This window comes from Panthera onca, chromosome X (genome assembly GCF_046562875.1).
Source record: "Panthera onca isolate mPanOnc1 chromosome X, mPanOnc1 haplotype 2, whole genome shotgun sequence".
Classification (NCBI taxonomy): domain Eukaryota; kingdom Metazoa; phylum Chordata; class Mammalia; order Carnivora; family Felidae; genus Panthera; species Panthera onca.
The window spans coordinates 98,811,349-98,829,983 of NC_138357.1; the positions used below are offsets into that span (position 1 = coordinate 98,811,349).

Below are 18,635 nucleotides of genomic sequence, written 5' to 3' on the forward strand. Positions count from 1 at the left end.
CCAATATGTGTAAATGAAGCTATTATGCTAAACATCTTAAATTTATACAGAGCTTTATGTCAATTATATATCAATAAAACTGAAAAAAAATTAAAAGTTACTACCTAAAAAGTGTCCACTTTTTCCTAGATGAGCAAGATCTCTATGGAAGCTGCCAAACTATTTTGGGAAATTTGAAAGACATACTAGGAAAATAACCTCTCTCAAAAGTTCTTGAAAATATAATTTTTGATATGATCCTAATTGTATTGCTTCATTACTTTTCATAATGGAAAATAATATTTAATGTTGAAAATAACTATATGGAAATATTGCAGGCTTATCTTCATCCATCATTCCCTTTGAAAGATTTTTTTCTCTGCTTAGTGCTACCAAATTCAACAAGCTAATTTTTTGGCTAAAGACACTTTAATTTGTGAATGTTCTTTTTGTTCTCTTGAAGCATGTATTTCCATACAGAAGTAGGTTTGATCAGTTCCCTCTCAATTTTAATATTTTCTCTGTCTTCATGCTGACCCCTCCCTTGTCTTGTCTTTTTAAAGATGTCTGATAATAATTTGATTCCTTTCCCTGCCTTTATTCCAAGAGTGTAACCAACTTGCCTGCCCTCTCTCAAAGTGCCCCTGCTTGCCCTTGCCTTCTCCCCTATTTCTTTATGAAAGGACAACTCTGGCCACAACTCTGAATATGATTTGACTCTTTGGTATATGCAGAGGCAAACCAGTTATTTTCCTCCAGGAGTGTAATTTAAATACAATTTACTCAGCACATTAAATAGTGTCCAAAGAGTCATGTTGTTCATGCCATTTTGTATTTCCTGTCCTCTGTTAAATCCCTTATGGTGGAAATTAAAACACTTCACTCTGTGGCTTGGACTGTGATGGGGTTTCAGGAGTGATCATTAATTACACCCTCATCTGAGTTTCTAACCAATTGAGAAGTACTTGTAGAAAAAAGGCAGATGGAGATTAAAATGTCAGCTGCTTCTTTGTAAAGATAAACTGGAAAGTGGTTTGGAATTTTGGACACAGTGGGCTTATTACTACCTTCCTGAAATTGAATGTATGCACATCACATTGGCTAGTAGTTGACTTTGTGCAGAGAAAAAGGAACCTGCACATGAAGGGGGAGAAGAAAGGATGGGTTCCTAGATTGAACTTACTGGGAAAGAAAGAGAAAGGTCTGCTGCTCTGCTTATGTTCTGTTCACCCAAATTCAATGATCTACTATGTTGCTTTTCCTCTGAAGGCAAGTCATGATGGAGGAGGCAGACTGAAGGTGGAAGTTTTTCGCTTCCACACTTTCCCTTGTGAGTGAATAGGCCCCTTACATAAACATAGTAAGTAGGATATAAGAATCTCCACCACTTTCTTCCTATCATTCTCCATTTATTTTCATCTTTCCACCTGTCCCATAAAACTATCAAGCCTCATTACATGCAAACTCCAGAAGCCCTATGCTCTCTCTCCATCCCTACTCTTCACATGCACCATTTGCCTGCATTAACTGGGATTGATCATTTTAATACGTTTATCATTGAATCAGAGTCAAGTGAGTCTTTTTTCTCCTGGATACCATGGTTAGTCTCAGATGCTGAAATGAACAAAACACAGACTCAGTTGTCAGGAGGTTCAATGAACATCTATCCAACATGTTTTATGTATGAATCGTTCTATTTAAATCAGGTGGTATTGTCCTACCAGGATATTATTCTCCTTAAATATTTAGACTTTGTTTCACCATGTCACTTCTGTAAGACTACAAATCATTCTCTGAAGGCAGAAGTTCCCCTATACTTGTATCTCTTTTTCCTAAGTAACTCTTGGTCCAGGTGTTCTTTGTGACTTTCTGGGGATTAGTTCAGTGACGTTTCTCTGTGGGATGTTCTCCTGAGGGGATTCATGGCTCTTCTATTTCCCAGGTATTTTGCAGCTCAAGGGCATTGTTTTTTGACTAACTTGTCTTTTCTGTCTTTGACTTGCTGATTTATGAGTCTGGCTGGTCTCATTTCACCCAAGGCCAGTCAGCTTGGTGTATTTTGTTTGTACATTATATGTAAACTCTCTTGTGAGATTTGGTTTGTAATTACAAAGACCTCCTGAAAAACCTGTAATTGGTTCCCCCATGACCTCACGTTACCCTTTGACCCTTTGTTTTGTTTCTCCTCATTTCGTCTTCTCTGGTCGGTTCACTTCATTAAGGCTTCTGTCCTCCCCACTTTAGTTGGACTGTCCTTGACTAGACCTCCAACTTTGTCTTTTACGCCTTCCATCTAATGGTCAGATTTGTGCTCAAAACTTAATCAACCCATCAGCAGAATTTACCATTTAACCAGTTGAAGTTCTTTCTGCTCTTGGTTTTCATGACTATCTTTATTAATTTATTATCTCAGCGGCTGTCCATTTTCCATCTCTTTTACCACCTTCTCTTCCTCTGATCTCTGACCCTGAGGGCCAGTGCACTCTATCGTGCGGGCTATAGGTTATGCCCTGCACACTTCCAGCTCTAGTTGGATATTCTGTGACAGTGAAGTACTGGTGTGCCCATCTTTCATCCTCAAGTCAGTTTTTTCAGAGTTACACAAAAGAACATTATATGAAAACAAAGTATAAAAATATGATATCTAAATCATGGATAGAGTCTGAAATTAGATGTGATTGCGAAGAGCTCAGATAAAATATTTGTTTCAGGAAGTTCCTTTATCTTTCATTTCTGGTATCTTTTTTCAAAAGAAAACATGTAAGAAGAGCATCAGATGTGGGGCCAATCTTCATTTTGTTGCTTACTGTTCTTACAATCATAGCAGATGAAAATGCCATTATTTTAAATTAATAAAAATGTCTGGTCTTTTAAATGACCTTATGAAAGTGAAATAAAAACATGTAAATGAAATGCCCCTTCAAAAAGATGCAATTTCATAAAAATAATAGTAGGCAGATGGCATTTCTTAATTATATGTTCAAAGAAAGTAGCTTCTGGTAGTTTATCCATCATCTTCTATTTTCCTTGAATACCTTGTAATCTATCCTATTTCAAATTTGTCGTCAGTAAAAGCCTTCATTTCTTATATGCTTGTTGTGTTCTTTGTTAAACAAATGTAGATGCTTATTATTAAAGCACAGGAAACTACAGAGATTTAGGGAAGTGACATGGATAACAATTTCCATTACACTTTGATACTCATTTCTCCATCACTGAGATATTTTTGTTGAGTTTGCCATAAAATGTATTTAATGTAAGATTAAAGTGTTATTGATTTTGTAAATAAATATGTTACAATTCAATAGTTTTAAATTATTTATCAAAGTCAATCAAGTATTCTGTCTAAAAATTTTTCTGATTCTACCATATTGATTAAAACTCAATCATTGCCCTGAGAAAACTCACCCAAGGAACAGGCACCTTGGGCAACGTAGCTCCTGCTACATGATCTTTTCACACTGTGATACAGGCATTAGATTGAATAGTAATTATGCAGGGACACTATGGGGATAGGAGACATACCTCTTTTGTTCAATATAATGGCTGCTGACACCTGCAAATGATTATTACCATTATTGTATTATGCCACTATATATATAATGTGTGTGTGTATATATATATAATATATATTATATATATATAATATATATATCCATATATCATAGTGTGCAATTCTCTGAAACTTGTTTGATTAAATACTTTGTATATATGTAAAGGGTACGAATACAGAAATGATAATCTTGTGATTATATTGCCAGTCATGACTGCTCATGTATCTCCCACTTTATACATAGCAAAGCATTTCTTGATCTTAATCTTTATCTTCCTCTCACCCTTGTGCAAGCTACTACCTGGCCTGAACTACTGCGGAAATATCATTAACTTCTCTCCTAATCCCCTTTTGCTCACTTTACCATCAAAAGAGCACATTACCTCCATAAGCACATAAAATATTCCATGGCCTACTATTATTCTTAGAAGTCTCAAATCCTCACCATACCCAGCATGGCCTTAAGGTCTAATGTGCCTGCTTCATCTCTTCACAAATTCTTCCCATTCCCTCTGTCCCACCCACATAAATTCTTAAATGGGCCAAGCTGGTTTCCATCATGGAAAATTCCCACATGCTGCTCTGATAGCTAGGAGGTGATTTGTCCCTCTATGCTCAGCTAACTCTTACTCACTCACCTTCAGGTCTGGAATATTGGTCTCCTCTTGGGGAATCCTTAGCAGTCAGGGTCCCAGCACCCTATGCTCTCATAGCCTCCTTTACTTATTCATGGTAGCAGTTATCACAGCAATAATTCTAAAACTAGTTGTGTCATTGACAGTTTATTGTCAGTTCTATTCTATTGATCATAATCTCCATGAGAATGAAAAAAATCATAGTTTTCATTTCAACAAGTCCTCAATTAGTATTTGCAATTTAGAATGAATAAAGGAATGAAATGTAAATACAAATAATAAAGGATAATGTATAATAATAATAATAATAATAATAAAGGAAATGTAAATATAAATAATAAAGGATAAATGAATAAAGGAATGACAATGTAAATATAAATCATAAGAAAATTGTTCTTCTTTTAATGTTTATTTTTGAGGCACAGAGAGAGATTGCGAGCAGGGGAGGTGTAAAGAGAGAGGGAGAGATAGAATCCCAAGCAGGCCCCGCACTGGAGTGCAGAGCCCAACGTGGGGCTCCATCCCACGAACCGTGAGATGATGACCTGAGCTGAAATCAAGAGTCAGCCATTCAACTGACTCAGCCACCCAGGCATCCCAAAAAATGTACTTTTTAAAAATTTATTTATTTTTTATTGTTTTAAATGCTTATTCAGTTTTGAGAGGGAGAGAGAGGGTGAGTGGGGGAAAGAAAGAGAGAGAGGGAGACACAGAATCGAAAGCAGGCTCCAGGCTCTGAGCTGTCAGCACAGAGCCCGATGCGGGGCTTGAACCCATGAACTGCAAGATCATGGCCTGAGCCGAAGTTGGACGCTCAACCAACTGAGCCACCCAGGCGCCCCAGAATGTTCTTTTAAAAGTATGTTTAGATACTGGCTGTAGAAACAAAATTATCTACCCCATATTCGTGAATTTAGCCATGGTTAGAAAGTTTCATTGGGGTGGAATCTAAAGGTCTTAGTGGTTCATAAATATCTTCACAGCACGGAGGACAGCTGATAATGGGAGGAGTTCTGAGAAGACCAGCCTGTGCTAACTATTATATATTGTAATATAGAAAAAACAACAATAGGAGTGCCTGGGCAGCTCAGTCATTTAAGTGCCTGACTCTTGATTTCATTTTAGGTCATGATCTCACAGTTCATGAGTTTGAGCCTCACATTGGGCTTTGTGCTGACAGCTCGGAGCCTGCTTGGGATTCTCTGTCTCCCTCTCTCTGCTCCTACCTCACTCTCTCAAAAATAAATAAACATTTAAATTAAAAAAAAAATAAAGAAAAAACAACAGAAGTTAGTTACATACCTGTTCAAACACAATTATAGTTAAATACATACTTATTCTGAATACTGATTTTATGAAGTGTCTTTCTAAACATTTGTTTTAAAAGGGCAGAAAATTTCTCTAATATTAAAAGGTTTATTACCTTAGTACTAAGGACTGTTGAGTTGCAACTTTGATTTTTTAAAATACTTATTTTAGAAACCTGAATTTATTCTCTTAAAGTTGGCAGCTATGTTTATCATGAGACTGATTTTATCCAACAACCAGATTATTCACTGACTTAGCTGTTAACAACTCAATCCACATAAAATGACTGTACAGATTCTGTCCAAATTGGGAACATAGCAAAAGGCTTATTAATTTATAACATGATTTTTCATATAAAATATTGAGACTCTAACAGATCAGTTTTAAGACATAATGTAGAAGCATGATTTTTTTAATCATGATTTTTGTCATTGGTGGGTCTGTCCCTCTCCCATAGGGGCTTATATCAAACATATTTGAGTTACAGACAGGGGGATATATGTAGCATGAAAAATATGCTCACATGATTATTACTTTCCTCACCTTCTGTCCTCAGCTGATAATTACATCTCTATTTTTACCAATGGATATTCTTATAATCAGAATTATTACAGCTATACAGACAGATCTGCAAAGGAGTTCCAATGCTTCAGAAACTAAAATTAGTTTCTCATTTTTTAGTTTCATTTTGACACCACCATTCCCATAAAGGCTTCAATAATTAAGTGGAAATACTTGCGGATATCAACCACATACAGTATTTGCATCTGTGGAGGTAAATTAGTATATGCAATGAAAATGAGAGGGAGGAAAAAAATGAGGGAATGGTTGATTGTGTGTGTGTGTGTGTGTGTGTGTGTGTGTGTGTGTGAGTGTGTAGGTTTTCCTCAATTTCAAAATATTTTTATATGAAGAAGGAGCAGGAAAGTTATCTCCTAAAAACAGGCATTTCGGGGCACCTGGGTGGCCCAGTAGGTCAAGCATTCAACTCTCAGTTTCAGCTCAGGTCATGATCTCATGTTTCATGAGTTCAAGCCCTGTGTTGGGCTCTGTGCTGATAGTGCAGAGCCTGCTTGGGATTCTCTCTCTCCCTCTGTCTCTGCCCCTCCCCCACTCATGCTATCTCTGCCTCTTCAAAATAAATAAACTTAATTTTTTTAAAAAAATAGTCGTCTTTTCTACAGTCATGTTTTAGAGAATCAGGAAGATAAAAGATCTTATAATTTTTTCAAGTACAAAATGTATACACATTCTTTGATAAGTAGATATAAACTTTGTGTTATTACAGCACAGTACTTTCCATAAGGCAGCCATACTTGTCTGATGTTTTATGTGTTAGCTGTTTTTAAAAAACATTTGAAATGATTTGGGACTCCACGTGCAGTGACCACATGTGTGAGTCATGTAGTTCACAATCTACAGTGAAGGTACACAACCTTCCTGCCTCAAGGAGTTGTCACTTTGTTTAGGTGGTATTTATGCTAAAGAACCTTCTAGAAATATAGAATTTCACAGAAGGAAATGCTAAGAACATAGTACCCTTTAGAGTTTGTGTATCTGCTGAAAGTCTAACTGTATTTTGCTGGTTTCAAAGCTCTAAATTAGATTTTCAGTGCAGGGATACAAAAAAATCTAGGTAAGGGACAGCAAATAAATGCCTACAATTGCTTTTGTTCTGCCACTTAGACTTTCCCCCCTTAAGTTTCTGTAATTACAAAGACATTTCAAATGAGTCGATATTTCTAAGTTCATATATCACATAGGAATCAAAACAGAACAGACCCATACAAATATAGCTGTATTTAGTACCAATACTAAAATTGGAATGATGCAGAGAATATTGGCATGGCCCCTGCACAAGGATGACACACAAAACAAACCATAAATGCCAACTAGAGTCACAAAAGGTGTCCCTAAAATCTGAGAGCAAAACAGAAGATAGGAATTATAAAAAAGTAGCATAGTTTCTCACACAAATAAAAGAAGTAACCTATGTCAGAGTTTCTCAACTTCGGCACCATTTGGGACAATTCATTCTTTGTCGGGTGACTATCTTGTGCATCGTGGGATATTTAGCAGCATCCCTGGCCTCTAACCACCAGATATCAATAGCACACATTCTCCCTGCTTTGTGACAATCCAAAATGTCTCCACTCCTTGCCAAATATCCCCTAGGGGAAGAAGGCCAAATCATTCCCTCCCACTCTTGGAAAATCATCGATCTAGCTAATAGCTTGTCCATCTGTGGACACGTAGGTGTGTTGGGGAGATTCTGAGACGTAGGATTCCTGGATCAAATGGATGTAGGACAATGCCTGGTGTTTCTTTGTGTCACAGAAAGATGAATGGTCAAAGTTTAATTTTTTTGTCAAACCAACAGGTGAGGGAAAATGTCTCTGTGTTGCTTTGTTTTGTATTTTCAAGCTCATTTTGACAGGACAATTTTTACTTATTCTGTGGTCAAGAAGATCACCCTAACAGGATTTGTTATTCTTTAAAGTCACGCTTCTCAAACTTGGTCATTGTTCAGACAATTTAAGTTAAGGAGAAAAGGTGTTTTGGTCTCCCTCTGTGGGCTTTAATCATTTTTATTAACCAATTACTTAAATTCAAACAAATATATAAAAGAGCATATCTTTAGCATACAGCTTCCATAAAGCTGTAAAAATGAATAAGTGTACAAATTAAATAATAACAGAACAATCAAACCCAAATGTTCAAATTACAAATGCTAATTTAATGTGGCCAATGATATACCATGAACATTTAATCAGAGCAGACAATATGAATACGGAACTGCTGGTTAAGGAGGATACTTAGGTGTTTTCCTTTGCCTTTCCTACAGACTGCCACAATCTGCCCTCCATTGCTAAGCCACTCCATCACCTTAGATCTCATGAAAAGATCTAGGGAAGCATGTGAGTCTTCTTTTTTAGTACAAAATTATCATTTATGTATAAGTCCTTTCCTTCTAGAACCCTCTTTCTCTGATTGTAGAAGCATTTCTGGAAGCTTTGGTTCCCAGGCCCAGGGATTTGTGACCCCTCTGGGCCTGGTCTTTAGAGGGAACTCATTTTCACCTATGCAATCATAGTTTATCTTTCTTGAGAAGTGACATTATTGGCTGCCAAAAATTTTCTGTGAAAGAATCAAAATTATCAATTGTATGGGGTTTTTTTTGAGAGAAAGAGAACATACAAGAAGGGAATAGAGGCAGAGGGAGGGAGGGAAGGAAGGGGGAGGCAGAGAGAGAGAGAGAGAGAGACAGAGAGAGAGAGAGAGAATCTTAAGCAGGCTCCACACTCAGCACAGAGCCCGAATCAGGGCTCAATTCCACAACCCTGGGATCATGACCTGAGCCAAAATCAAGAATCAGATGCTCAACTGACTGAGTCACCGAGGCTCTCCAAGTCATGACCATGTTAATAGATACTTTATAGTAACAGTCAAAATATAGTCATGATTGAAAAACACAATTGAGGGGTATTTTCTGTCATTCTTTGTTTCAAATGTATTTGATTTGCCTCACTAGAAGAGACACTTATAAATAACACCAGTAAATATAAAAGCAATTTTTCAAAATTATGAAAAAATAAAAATAATTATAATAAAACCTTAGCATAGATATTAAATGTAACTCTTCCTGGATAACATGGTAGAAAGGGAAATACTATGCATTACATATTTTCATGGTTTGGTAAAGGAAAATGCACCATTCCTTCATATTACCATACCTGTTTGAGAAATTTTAGGTAATTTTTCATTTTAAATATTTTGAGATATAGTGTACTACATAATAATGGTCAGTGACCTACAATTATGCTTTTTTAAAAAATAAAAGATGGCCATTTTATATTGCTTGAAATAAAAATCAAAGTCCTAATATTATAACTTAAGTCAATGAAGACATTTTGGTTGGGTGCAGAGCTCATACAGCATTAATCAGTTTGATAATCATTTTAGAACAGGAATCAGTAAACTTTTTCTACAAAGAGTTATATAAAAATATTTTAGACTTTGTGGGTCATACATTCTTTGGCACAACTACTCAACTCTGTCATGGTAGCATGAAAGCAGGTTTAAACAAATTTTAAGTGAATGGGCACAGCTGTGTTACAATACAATTTTATTTTCTAAAACATTTGACCCTTACATATCTTATCTTGGAGTATATTCTCAAGTACTAATTATCTTAATAATCCCTATAACTTTTTATCTGCTCATCATGATTGCTAGTACATTCCAAACTGAAACACTAACAGAAAAATGCAAAAATGGATAGGAATGGTAAACAAACTCAGATATATTTATACAATTGAGTACCACTGTCCAATTAAAAGCAACAACCTAGTGATATGTGGATCAACATGAAGAATCTCAAACACTTCCTGCTGTGTGAAAAAAAAAAAAAACAGACACAGAAGAATACATACTGTATGATTCCATTTATGTAAAGTTGTAGAACAGGCAATGCTAACCCACAGCAATAGAAATCAAAAGAGAGGTTGCCTTGTGGATGCCATCATTGACTGGGAAGGAGTATAAAGAGACTTATTTCAGTGGATGTAAAATCTACCTCATTTTTTAAAAGGGTAAAAAAGAAAAAAAAAAGATTGCTTAAGATGTCATTTATTTGCCAAAAGCATCCTAATCATAACAGGAATGTCAGTAACCTGGGTCTGAGGTCAAACTCATAATTTGATTCATAATCTGATATGCAGATGGGATTTATTTACATATTTCAGAAGTTAGATTTCACATTTACTTGGAGTTTGACTTATTTTGCTTTATGGCACTAGAACAGATACAAGAAAGGGAAAAAAAGCAAACATACCTAGAGAATTCATGATGTGCCAAACATTGTGTTACCTGTGTTACACGATATTTAATATCATAAATCTGTGAAACAAACATGAGTAAACTGACACTTTACAAAATCAGGTAACTTGTCCAAGGGCACAGACAGTACATCACAAAACTATACAATCCATATGTGTCTAATCTCAAATTTTAGCTCTTCCCAACCTTAGTATGACTGACTAGCAGTTTACCTACAGAAGACTCAGAAAAACTACAGTGATGATCACACATGTCATTATAAAGGGGATTCCCCTTTAAATGTGGCTTAAAAGATATGATCAAAGACGTTGGTAAACCTTAAATACCTGGTGAGGCTGAGCCAGCAGCACTTAAAACACTTAGGTTTTGTTTTTGTTTTAAGATTTTATTATTAAGCAATCACTATACCCAACATGGGGCTTGAACTCACAACCCCAGTATCAAGGGACTGAGCCAGCTAGGGGCCCCTTGAGGCACTCCCTTGAAACAAAACCCAATCTGTTGCACTGGTGAGACTTCTTTTGGGGTAATTTTCCATGGCAGATCAGCAGGGAATGTTTCTGTTGTTTGCATCTGAATCCACACAGGTTTTTGCAGCTTTCCCTCATACCCACAGGCTTTGGCATCACTGATTACTGTCCATGTTTTGGGATTTGTGTTTCAGTAGTATGTGTGTGAAAGACCACAAAGGCATGTGAACTTACAGGGAAAGAATGTTGTCCCTGAAAAGGTGTTGCAGAAAGCCATCAGTTCAACAGCTGGTATCAATAAGGCACATTCTTCTTCCTTTTCTATAACCACCACATTCACCATTTAACCCAACAAATGCTTTGCCCATTGTACAGTGGACTATATTCAGCACCTTTAACTCAGTAAAGTGCTAATAATGGGGTTATGCTGTAATGTGCCTGTGGTCATTAGCAATACAATTTAAAAAACACCAATCTTTCTCAGGCAGTATCGTGAGGCTTTTCCAAGTATTTTCACAGAAAACATGCATTTTGTTTAAGAAAAAATTTTTTAACGTTTATTTATTTTTTTGAGACAGAGAAAGAGCATGAACGGGGGAGGGTCAGAGAGAGAGGGAGACACAGAATCTGAAACAGGCTCCAGGCTCTGAGCTGTCGGCACAGAGCCCAACACGAGACTCTAACTCAGGAACAGTGAGATCATGACCTGAGCCAAAGTCGGACGCTTAACCGACTGAATGAGTCACCCAGGCGCCCCTAACCATTTGCATTTTTAAAAGAAAACTGACAATGACTTTGCCAAAACCTTAAGATTTATATTTTCACCTCAGAAATTGTTTAAGCATTCCATGGTTCTCTTTGTTTTCCTGATGAGCATTTAAAAAAAAACAAACTCTTATTTCATTCAGTGTCTCAAGTCACACTGATAATAGAGTGTATGATAGGATCTGGAAGTTTCCCATAATGTTGGTTATCAATGAGCTTGAAGTGGACGGTGTCACTGACATTGAAAGAGACCCAGTATTTTTTTTTACGTCATCTATTACTTGGCTTTAGGCTGACAAGTCAGAGAAGGTAATATATCAAGTAAAAGTATGTGGTTCAGTTTTGCTAATGCAATTTATGCTCAACTGTGACACAGAATTTAAGATGGAAAATCCTATTAGGTCTTCATTTGCTGCTCAAGCCAGAGCAGCAGTGCTGTTATGCTCAAACTTTATGCATTTAATATTCACTAAAATATAGTGCCTGCAAAGTGAAGACCACAAAAAGCTGGATGCTGATAGAAATAAACCAATATTGTTTAGGAAAATGTTTCTACTGGTTTTCAATGGGCATCCCAAAGCTTTTTATTTTATTTTTAAAGTTTATTTATCTATTTTGAGAGAGAGAGAGAGGCAGAGAGAGGAAAAGACAGAGAATCCCAAGTCTCCACACTGCCAGCAAGGAGCCCAACGTGGGGCTTGAACCCACAAAACATGAGATCATGACCTGAGCTGAAATCAAGAGTCAGACACTTAATTGACTGAGCCACCCAGGAGCCCCTGCATTTTATTTTTTAACATGTGGATTTTTTTTTCCTCATTAATATTTAAAGGCTCTTTCTTATGAAAACTTTAAGCAGAGATGACTGGGTGATACATCGATTCCACTGTCTATCTTATTTTCGTGCTCTACCATAACTGTCTTTTTTGCACTTGTGGTATCATATGCTACATGATGACATTTCAGCCTCTCATTTGCACATGTTCAATATACTTTAAGTAAGTACACTTTACTTGAATACAAATGCTCCCTGTTGTTTTATATTTTAAATGCTGACTAGAAACTGGTATATTTTTCTTCATCATATGCTAGAAAAATGGTATGTTTTTGTTTGACTAGACCTGAGGTTTAATTGCGTCCACTCAACAAGACTGCTAAACTTTGCTGAGTGGAGAAATAAGAGGTTCATGTCCCCAGGTCATATTAAATACTTCTCCCCCTGGTGTTGGACAAGATGTGAGAAGTACAAATTTGGAAAGGCAGGACCTAACTTACATATTTTTCTCATTTTACAACTGCCAGAAGCATGTGTTGACATGACTCACCTGTCTGTGCTTTGTGGTGGCTCAGGATGGTCCATGGACCTACCATATAAATGAACTGTACAAAGGTACTGTGTATGTACGAATGCATTCTATGGACTTAAGTAAAAATTCATGAACACTAAAATGTTTGATCGCCTACTGCAATTGGACTTCTCACCTTTGCCAGCACAGGCTCTCAACTGACCATTGTGACTATGTTGTAATGTTGTCATTAAACTATTTTATGCCAATTAACTGAAAATATTCCAAGCTATTAGATTCTTTTTTAAGAAGTCTAAATACACTTAATGCCTTCAAAATAGTTTTTCAGGCTTAGGGAAATATTTTTAACTGGTTTCATGAATAATCAACAGGATCCTCAGAACAAATGTTAGAAACACTTTGTTCACTTTGAAATACCAACAAAGAACAGTTGAAAATAGGTCATAAGAAATTATATATTTTCTTTGCTTTATCCAATGTTGAAACCATTTTCTTCTTCCTTTTTTTTAAAAAAATATTTCAATCACATTCTTATCATTTTAGCTTGGATGGTTTTCTCTTCATGTTTGAGCTAACACAATTAGCTCTTCATTAGTCTCACTTCCAATCCACCTTACAAAGTGCCATAAAACTAATCTCCCTTATACTTTGTCATAACATGTCACTTCTCTTATCAAAAGCATTCAAAGATTTCTTGTTGCTTATACAGGGTAGCATTTCAATTATAAATGCTGTCCACAGTACTAGCCTATTCAGATTTTCTAGGATTCCTCTTATGTTTAAAACACATTCTCTGCTTCAGTCTATGCAAAGGGTCACTATTTCTGAAGCCCATCTTATGCATCCCTCCCCCTCAGCTGTCTTCATTTTCTTTAGGCTCCTAAAATACCCTCCTTTCCATGCACTTAAATTCTATTTTCAATGTTCACATCCTATTTTATGATGCCAACATAGTGTTGGTGCATGCATGTGTGTGTCTTTACTTACTAACTTACTTTCTTACTATTTGGTGTATAGTTCTGAATTTTAACACAGGCATAGATTCCTGTAACCACCACCACAATAAAGATACAGAAAAATCTCATCACTGCTAAAAACTCCTTTTGTTTGAATATTTATTTATTTTTGAGGGGGAGAGGGACAGAAAGAGAGGGACAGAGAGAGAATCCCAAGCAGGCTCCACACTGTTAGCACAGAGCCTGATGTGGGGCTGGATTGCATGAACCCTGATATCATGACCTGAGCCAAAATCAAAAAGTTGGATGCTCAACTGACTGAGTCACCAAGGTGCCCCTAAAAAGTCCCTTTCATAGCAATTTTGTAGTAAACATTCCTCTTGCCCTTAATCCCTGGTAATCACTGATGTATTCTCATTGCTTTTAGTTTTGCTTTGTTTAGGATGTCCTATGATGGAATTATACAGCATGTAATCTTTTGAAACTATCTTCTTTCACTCACATAATGCCTTAAAGATTCATCTAAGTTATTGTATGCATCAATGATTTTTTCCTTTGTATTTATAAGTACTGTCCCATTACATGGATTTACTATGCTTTATTTATCTGTTCACTCCTTAAAAAATTTTTGTGTTGCCTCCAGGTTTTAGCAATTACAAATAGAGCTGCTGTAAACATTCATATACAGGTTTATGTGTAAACATGTTCCCATTTTTCTGGGATATATATCTGGGTGTGAAACTGCTGGGCAGGGCTAGGCTGAGATATACTGGAACTAGAGGCACAAGGTAAAATCAGTAACATATCCAACTTTTGATATTTTGTCCTTCATGGATTTTTGCATTAATTTTAGTGTTTTAATATATTACAATGAAATAACATTTATTTTGATTGCCATTTTTTTGACATGCCCTTAATTTTCTTAAGGTGAACGTCTCCATTGCTTCACTTTAGTTTTATATTTTTGTTTTTTAATGTTTATTTATTTTGAGAGAAAGAGAGAGACAGAGAGAGAGAGAGCCCGCCCATGAGTGGGGCTGGGGGGTGGAGAGGGAGAGAGAGAATCCTAAGCAGACTCCACACTGTCAGCACGGAGATCAACACGAGGCTTGATCTCATGTACCATGAGATCACGACCTGAGCTGAGATCAAGAGTTGGACACTTAACCAACTGAACCACCCAAGCACCCTGATTCATTCTAGTTTTGACCTTATTTCTGGGTAAGTTTATGTTTAACTTTGTGAGAAATTGTTGTTATCCAGAGTGGCTTTAACCATTGTGCATTCTCAGCATTAATGTGTGAGAATTCTAGTGGCTTCACAGCATTCCTGGTACTTGGTATTGACAGTTATTTAGATGTTGAGGATGTTGTAATGTGGATGAGGATGAAGATGATGGTGATTATAGGCAACCTAATAGTTATGGAGGGATCTCTCTTTGTGGTTTTAATTTGTATTTTCCCTAATCACTAATGATACGGAACTTTAGTTGATGTGATTACTTGCCATCTATATACCTTCATTGGTAACACATTTCTGATGATTTCTGTGTATTCATTCATGATATTGGAATTTTCCTTTTCTTATAATGTCTTGGTCCAACTTTAGTATCAGGATAATTATGGACTCATAAAATGAATTGGGAAGTGTTCCTTCCTCTTCTGTTTTCTGGAAGAGAATGTATAGAATTAGTTTATTTCCTTTTTGAGTCTGACAAATTCACTAGTGAAACTATCTGGCTCAGAATATTCTTTTTTTTGGAAGGACTCTTTTTAATTACAAACTAAATGGCTATAGTAGATAAAGGATCTAATTTCATTCTTTTGCATGTGGATATCTAGTTTTCTCAGTACCATTTACTGAAGAGAGTACTCTTTCCCAACTGTGTGTTCTTGGCACCCTTGCTGAAGATCAGTTGACTGCAAATGAGTGTATTTATTTTACAGCTCTCTATTCTGTTCCACTGGATCATGCTCTTAAAAATAAGTTCTGCCAAGAATGAACCTGAACAACTTTCTTATACCATACACAAAAATAAACTCAAAATGGATGAAAGACCTAAACCTAAGACAGGAATCCAGCAAAATCCTCAAGGAGAAAGCAGGCAAGAACCTCTCTGACCTTGGCCACAGCAACTTGTTACTCAACATGTCTCTGGAGGCAAGAGAAGCAAAACCAAAAATGAACTATTGGGACCTCAGCAAGACAAAAAGCTTCTGCATGGCAAAGGAAACAATCAGAAAAACTAAAAGGCAACTGATGGAATGGGAGAAGGTACTTGCAAACGACATGTCAGACAAAGAGTTAGTATCCAAAATCTACAAAGAACGTATCAAATCCAACACCCAAAAATCAAATAATCCAGTGAAGAAATAGTCAAAAGACATGAATAGATACTTTTCCAAAGAAGACAGCCAGATGGCTCACAGACACATGAAAAAATTCTCAACATCACTCATCATTAGGGAAATACAAATCAAAACCACAATGAGATACCACCTGACACCTGTCAGAATGGCTAACATTAACAACTCAAGCAATGACAGATGCTGGCAAGGATGCAGAGAAAGAGGACCCCTTTTGCACTGCTGGTGGAAATGCCAACTGGTGCAGCCACTCTGGAAAACAGTGTGGAGGTTCCTCAAAAAATTAAAAACAGAACTACCCTACAACCCAGCAATTGCACTACTAGGTATTTATCCAAAGGATACAGGTGTGCTGTTTCAAAGGGGCACATGTACCCCGATGTTTATAGCAGCTCTATCAATAGTAGCCAAAGTATGGAAAGACCCCGAATGTCCAACAACAGAGGAATGGATAGAAAAGACGTTGTGTGTATGTATGTATGTACTTCATATATGGAGTAACACACACTATGGAGTATTACTCGGCAATCAAAAAGAATGACATCTTGCCATTTGCAAGAACGTGGATGGAACTAGAGTATATTAAGCTAAGTGAAATTAGAGAAAGACAAATAACATATGACTTAACTCATGTGGAATTTAAGATACAAAACAGATGATCATAAGGGAAGGGAAACAAAAATAATATAAAAATAGGGAGGGGGACAAAACACAAGAGACTCTCAAATATCGAGAAGAAACTGGGTTTGTTTGAGGGTTGCTGGAGGGGTTGTGCATGGGGAAAATGGCTAAATGGGCAAGGGGCATGAAGGAGGACACTTGTTAGGATGAGCACGGGTGTTACGTGTTATATGTAGGGGATAAATCACTGGATTCTACTCGTGAAATCACTATTGCACTATATGCTAAGTTGGATGTAAATTTAAAAAATAAATTAATTAAAAAAAGAATAAAACATGAGGATAAAATACTTAGTCTGAATAAAAAAAAAGTTCTGCCAGTCTTTGCCTTTTAATTGGTTTGTTTAATCCTTTCACATTTATTTTAATTACTTATAAGTTGGACTTTATGTGTCATTTTGCTATTTGTTTTTTGTATGATTATCTTTAAATTTTTTTACATTTATTTATTTATTTATTATGAGAGAGAGAGAGAGAGCAGGGGAGGGGTAGAGAGAGAGCAAGAGAGTGAATCCCAAGGAGGCTCTGTGTTGACAGTGTAGATCCTGATGCAGGGCTCAAACCCATGAATGGCGAGATCATGACCTGAGCTGAAATCAAGAATCAGATGCTTAACTGACTGAGTCACTCAGGTGCCCCTCATTATTATCTTTTTATCCTTCATTCTTCCATACTGCTTTCTTTTCTGTTAAACACATATTTTCTAGTGTACCATTTAAATATCCTTTTGTTTCATGGTGCCTGGGTGGCTCAGTTGGTTAACTGTCTGACTCTTGATTTTGGTTCAGGTCATGATCTCATGTTTCGTGAGTGCGAGCCCCGTGTGGGGGTTTATGCTCATAGCATGAAGCCTGCTTGGGATTCTGTCTCTCTCTGCCCCTCCCCTGCTTGCACTGTCTCTGTCTCTTTCAAAATAAATAAATAAACTTAAGAAAATTATATCCTTGTGTTTCTCTTACTACGTATTTTTGAGCTATTTTCTTATGGGTTGTACTAGGAATTATTATCAACAAATTATTAACATATTAACAACCCTTATAATCTATTCTGAATACAAATTTAATTTCAATATCATACCAAAACATTGTTTCTGTATAGCTACATTCCCCCTCCTTTGTGCTGTTATTGTCATAGACATTACATGTTTATACACTGTGTGCCCATTAACAAAGATTTATAATTATTGCCTTATGCAGTATCTTTTAAATGAGATGGGGAAAACATTATAAACACAAAATACATTTAACCACATTTTGTATTTGCCAATGTAGTTACATTTACTTTGTTTCTTTATGTGGATTCAAGGTACTATTGTGTGTGTTTTCAGCTTGCATGGACTCCCCTGAATATTTCCTATAGGACATGACTGCTAGTGACAATTCTTTTCTGTTTATCTGGGTATGTCTTAAGTTGGTCATTTTACAGGGTCTTTTTTATTTTTTTAAATTCTGTAAGTTATTGACTTATAGTGATAATCAACAGACGTTTACTGAGTTGAGGCACTATGCTAGTTACTAAAGGCAAGTACAAAGATTGAACTTTGTGAAAATTAGACAAGAGGAGAGAATAATAATTAAGTTTTACTCTTTTTGTTGTTACCATTGCACACGACAAGCCACTCCGAAACTTTGTGCCTTAAAATTATTGCTTTATTATGTTGGTTTATTCTATCAAGAATTTGAACTGAGTGCAGATGGTTTGTCTCTTATCCACCATGTGTGGGGCTTCAGTTGGGAAGACTGAAAGGCAGGCAGTAACTTGATGAATGAGGCTGAAG

At 36.4% G+C, this 18,635-nt stretch overlaps 1 pseudogene; it reads left to right on the forward strand.

Annotated features, from left to right (window-relative positions):
- The first annotated feature begins 7,273 nt into the window (after positions 1–7,273).
- On the forward strand, positions 7,274–7,373 carry LOC145714742 (U6 spliceosomal RNA; annotated as a pseudogene).
- The last annotated feature ends 11,262 nt before the right edge of the window (positions 7,374–18,635 follow it).